At 43.6% G+C, this 6000-nt stretch overlaps 1 protein-coding gene across 1 annotated transcript in view; it reads right to left on the reverse strand.

Annotated features, from left to right (window-relative positions):
• Nucleotides 1-6000, reverse strand: part of timmdc1 (translocase of inner mitochondrial membrane domain containing 1) — a 21364-nt gene extending 15364 nt beyond the window's left edge. Inside the window, exon 1 of the mRNA XM_043710890.2 lies at nucleotides 5783-6000. The gene's annotated coding sequence lies outside the window, so the exon portion shown is untranslated. The remainder of the gene's footprint in view (nucleotides 1-5782) is intronic.

The raw sequence follows: 6000 nt of genomic DNA on the forward strand, positions 1-6000 counted from the left end.
CATTAAGTAAAACACAATATTTGAAATACGTACCCCACAAAAATCCAGTTATATTTGGGTTACGTTTCTGGTATGTCAAACAAGTACAGAATGCAAGCACAAAGTTAATATACAACACCAAAATACACAAATAAATATGCAATAATTTTTTTTTGCCTCATTTACACAATTAGTTATCAAGAGGTAGAAGACTAGGAATCTACATCTAACTTACCTGGAGTTCTGGAAGCTGACAATTGAAGATAATCAGATTGCTGTTCTGCTGCTTTGCAGGTAGGGGGGTAAATACCTTTGGGCATTTTAAAACTTTTTCGAGCCTTACTTGAGGGAGGCAACAACCAAAATGAGCTGAACAGGCAGGGACATGTCCAGGAACATTGCATTTTGGTGAACATTCCTCCACATTTGAGTCAGACATCATGGAAACAAGCTCTTCAGCCCAAGTCATTCATGCTGACAGGTTTCCTAAACTAAACCAGTCCCATTTGCCTGAATTTAGCCCATATCCCTCTAAATCTTTCCCATCCATGTACCTGCCTGGATTCTTTGAAATGTTTTAAGTGTACCTGCTCCTGAGGTGTTAGCAATTCTGGAAAGTGTGAAAATAGACAGGTCCCCTGAGCCGGATGAGATTTATTCTCTGATTCTCTGGGAAGCTATGGAGGAGATTGCAGAGCCTTTAGCTTTGATCTTCATGTCGTAATTGTCTACAGGAACAGTACCAGAAGACTGGAGGATAGCAAATGTTGTCCTCTTGTTCAAGAAGGGGAGTAGAGACAACCCTGGTAATTATAGACCAGTGAGCCTTACTTTGGTTGAGAGTAAAATGTTGGAAAGGATTATAAGTAGAATTTATAATTATTGAGGAAGGAATAATTTGATTAGAGATAGTCACTGTGGTTTTGTGAAAGGTAGGTCGTGCCTCACAAACTTTATTAAGTTCTTTGAGAAGGTGACCAAGGTGGATGAGGGTAAAGAGGTTAATGTGGTGTATATTAGATTAGATTAGATTACTTACAGTGTGGAAACAGGCCTTTCAGCCCAACACGTCCACACCGACCCGCCACCCACCCAGACCCATTCCCCTACACCTAACATTATGGGCAATTTAGCATGGACAATTCACCTAACCTCCACATTTTTGGACTGTGGGAGGAAACCGGAGCACCCGGACAAATCCCACGCAGACATGGGGAGAATGTGCAAACTCCACACAGTCAATTGCCTGAGGCAGGAATTGAACCCGGGTCTATGGCGCTGTGAGGCAGCAGTGCTAACCACTGTGCCACCATATGGATTTCAGTAAAGCGCTTGATAAGGTTCCCCTAAGTAGGCTTTTGCAGAAAACACAGAGGGATGGGATTGAGGCTGAGGTAGTGGTTTGGATCAGAAATTGGCTAGTTGTAAGATGACATAGGGTGGTGGTTGATGGGAAACGTTTATCCTGGAGTTCGGTTACTAGTGTTGTACCACAAGGATCGATTTTGGGGACCACTGCTGTTTGTCATTTTTATAAGTTACCTGGATGAGGGCATAGAAGGATGGGTTAGTAAATTTGCAGATGACACTAAAGTCGGTGGAGTTGTGGACAGTGCTGAAGATATTGTAGGTTACAGAGGAACATAGATAAGCTGCAAAGCTGGCTTGAGAGGTGGCAAATGGAGAAAAGCGTGATTCACTTTGGAAGGAGTAACAGGAAAACAAAGTACAGGGCTAATGGTAAGATTCTTGGTGGTGTGGACGAGCAGAGAGATTTCAGTGTCCATGTGCGTAGAGCCCTGAAAGTTGCCACCCAGGTTGATAGGGTTGTTACTGAAAATGTGTTGCTGGAAAAACGCAGGTCAGGCAGCATCCAAGGAACAGGAGAATTGACGTTTCGGGCATAAGTCCTTCTTCAGGAATCTGAAGAATCTTTCAGCTCTGATCTCCAGCATCTGCAGTCCTCACTTTCTCCTGATAGGGTTGTCAAGAAGGCATACAGTGTGTTAGGTTTTATTGGTAGAGGGATTGAGTTTCGGAGCCATGAGGTCATGTTGCAGCTGTACAAAACTCTGGTGTGGTTGAACTTGGAGCATTCATACAGTTCTGGTCACTGCATTATAGGAAGGGTGTAGAAGCATTGGAAAGGGTGCAGAAATTTACTGGGATGTTGCCTGGTATGGAGGGAAGGTCTGAGGGACTTGAGGCTGTTTTTGATAGAGAGAAGAAGGTTGAGAGGTGACCTCATTGAGACATAAAAGATTATCAAAGAATTAGATAGAGTGGACAGTGACAGCCTTTTTCCTCGGATGGTGATGGCTAGCGTGAGGGGACATAGCTTTAAATTAAGAAGTGATAGACATGGTTCTTTACTCAGAGTAGTAAGGGCGTGGAACTCTCTGCTTGCAACACTAGTAAACTCGCCAACTTTAAATAGTCATTGGATAAACATATGGACGATAATGGAATAGTGTAGGTTGGATGGGCTTCAGATTGGTTTCACAGATCGGTGCAACATAGAGGGTCAAAGGGCCTTTACTGCGCTGTAATGTTCTATGTTCTATTTTCAATCTTCCCTTACAACCCAAACATTCCAGTCTCGGTAACATCCTTATAAATCCTTTCTGCACCCTTTCCAAGTTTAATAACATCCTTCCTAAAGCAGGGCAACCAGAAATGTACACAGTACAGTACTCCAAATATGACCTTACCAATGTCTTGTACAACTGTAATATGAAATTCAAATTCCTGCACTCAGTGCTCTGAATGATAAAAGCAAGTGTGCCAAATGCATTTTTCACCACCCTGTCTACCTGTGATGCCACTCTCAAGGAACAATACACCTACACGCTTAATGTCTCTGTTAGACAACATTCCCCAAGGCCCTACCATTAACTGTGTCAGTCCTGCCCTGATTTACCTTACTAAAATGTAACACCTTGCATGTATCTGAATTAAACTCCATCTGCCATTCCTTGGCCCACTGGCCCAGTTGATCAAGATCTTGTAATACCCTTAGTTAACCTTCTTCACTGTCCACTATGCCACCAATTTTGATGTCACCCGCAAACGTACTAACCATGCCTCCTATATTTCCATCCAAATTGTTTTATATAAATGACGAACAAAAGTCGACCCAGTACCAATTTGTGCAGCACACTGCTAGTCACAGGCCTCCTGTCTGAACAGCAACCCTCTCTTCTACCATTGAGCTAATTTTGTATCTAAATGGCCAGCTTTTCCTGGATCCCTTACTATCTAGTCTACCATGCGAACCTTGTAAAAAGTCATGAATGTCAATGTCTACTGTACTGTCTTCATCTATCTTGTTGGTCACCTCTGCAAAAGGCTGAATCAAATCTGACAGACAATTTCCCACATACAAAGCCATGCTGACTACCCCTAATCAGTCTTTACATGTCCAATTGCATGTAGATCCTGTCCTTCAGAATTTAGTCCAACAACTTACCCAACACTGACATTGAGAGTGAGGTAAGAATGATGCGAGTCAAGTACATATTGTCAGATATATGATGGGTAGTAAAGTAAAAACTGTCATGGCAAAATCACATTAATCAAGGACTATCTGTAGCACTGTGGATATCCCTACTCCCAGGGACTTAATAGTTCAATAAGGCAGCTGAACTTCACCTTCCCCTCGATAATTAGGAATAAGCAATAAATACTGGCTAAACAAGGAACACTCACATCCCATGAACAAAACAAAACTCATTTTGTGCCTTGCAGATGGTGGACAGACAGATTTGAATGCTCAGATTCTGACCTGGTCTTTTAGTTATAGTATTCACATGACCAGAAACATAGCTGGACCATTCAATAGTATTACCTAAAGTGTTGATTGTGGGGGATTCAACAACAGTAATTGTCAAGGGGAGATGATTAGATTTTCTCTACTTGGGGATGATCATTGCTTGGCACAAATGTTACAGGGCATTTATCAGTCTGGCCTGAGGATGGTCCAGACTTTGAGAGAATCATACAGTGGTTATAGTATAGCAGAAGACAGTTCAGTCCATCATACCACTACCTGTGCTGTAGTGGTCAGCGCAGGTTACCCCAGACTACAACAGGACCTTGGTCAGATGGGCAGAGGAGTGGAAGATGAAGTTTAATTTAGATAAATGTGAGGTGCTGCATTTTGGAAAGGCAAATCGGGGCAGGTCTTATACACTTAATGGTAACGCCCTGTTGCTGAACAAAGAGACCTTGGAGTGCAGATTTGTAGTTCCTTGAAAGTAGAGTTGCAGGTAGACAGGACATGAAGATGATATTTGGAATGATGCCGTTATTGGTTAGCGCATTTGAGTTTGGGAATTGGGAGGTCATGTTGCAGCTATACAGGACATTAGTTAGGCCACTTTTGGAATACTGCGAGGAAAGATGTTGTTAAACTTGAAAGGGTTCAGAAAAGATTTCCAAGGATGTTGATAGGGTTGGAGGTTTAAGTGATACGGAGAGGCTGAATAGGCTGGGGCTATTTTCCCAGAGCATCAGAGGCTGAGTGGTGACCATATGAAAGTTTATAAAATCATGAGGGGCATGGATAGGGTGAAGAGCCAAAGTCTTTTCCCAAAGTTGGGGAGTCCAAAACTAGAGGGCACAGGTTAAAAGGTGAGAGGGAAAAGAGTGAAAAGGGACCTAAGGAGTAAAATTTTCACACAAAGGGTGGTGCATGTATGGAATGAGCTGCCAGAGGAAGTGGTGGAGGCTGGTACAAGTACAACATTTAAAAAGCATCTGGATGGGTATATGAATAATAAGGGTTTAAAGGGAAATGGGCCAAATGCTGGCAAAAGGGACTAGATTAATTTAGGGTATCTGGTCAGCATGAACAAGTTAGACCGAAGGGTCTGTTTCCATGCTGTACAGCTCTATGACTATGTCTGTGCTGGCATTCTGCAGGAAAGAATTCACGAGTGCCAATCCCATACCTTGTCCGTTTTCACTATTTCAAATAATTCAACAAAGGATTCTCTCAGTATCCATTTTTATTGTCACAAATTAATCCACCACACTCTGCAATCAAAAATAAAAGCAGAAGAGGGGCCCTCAAGCCTGCTCTGCCATTCAGTAAGGTTATGGTTGATCCCATCATGACCTAAACTCTACTTTCCTTCTGGTTCCAAACCCTCTCAATCAATCAATCAATAATCTGAATACATCCTGGGAAGGGAGTGCCCCAGACTTCCAATCCTCTATAGAAGAAAAGCCTCCACTCCATTTTAAATTGGACACCCCGTTATTCTGCCCTTTTTATTACAGTCCCAGGGGAAGTACCCTCTCAACATCCACCTTGCTGCTTCAGTACCTGCAGTGAGCACCTTCGGTTCTGATGGACTCGAAACATTAACTTTGCCTTTAAAAACCCAAAGAAGTGCGGATGCTGTAAACCTGAGACATAAACAGAGGTTGCTGGAAGAGCTCAGTAGGTCTGGCAGCATCTGTGTAGAGAAATCAGAGTTAATGTTTCAGGTGTAGTGACCCTTCCTCAGAGCTGGAAGTCATAGCCTTATTGAAGGGCAGTTCTGAGGAAGGCTGACTGGACTCGAAACATTAACTCCGTTTTTAATTCCTTTACAGATACGGCCACAACTGCTCGGCTTCTCCACTTTAATTTTTCTTCCTTCGTTGAACGAGCGGCCTTGCGGCGCTACAAGAATGCACTTCTCTCCCTGTGAGATTGGTTACCCACCGGCCAGGAGAAGATGCTGCCTCCCGAGGGTGAGAGAGTCAGCGCAGCAAGCAGTGTCCGAAACCTCAGTCCCCCCCGCCGGCCGCTTACCTGAAGAAACAGAAATTACTGCGAAAATTCACCAAGTCCGGCAGCAACTGCGGGGAAGCCTCGGGCCTACACTGAGGCACTGCGCAGGCGCATCGGGCTAGGCATCCTGGGAGATGTAGTCTTTTCCCCTTAAGTTCTGCGCATGCACAACGGCTCGTCACTGATTGGGTGGAAGGAGAAAAGGCAAGGTAAAGGCAGAACTAAAGGTAAAGGAAGGA

The sequence above is a fragment of the Chiloscyllium plagiosum genome, unplaced genomic scaffold (assembly GCF_037043375.1).
Source record: "Chiloscyllium plagiosum isolate Xiang-an unplaced genomic scaffold, Cpla_swu_hap1 HiC_scaffold_15, whole genome shotgun sequence".
Taxonomy (NCBI): Eukaryota; Metazoa; Chordata; class Chondrichthyes; order Orectolobiformes; family Hemiscylliidae; genus Chiloscyllium; species Chiloscyllium plagiosum.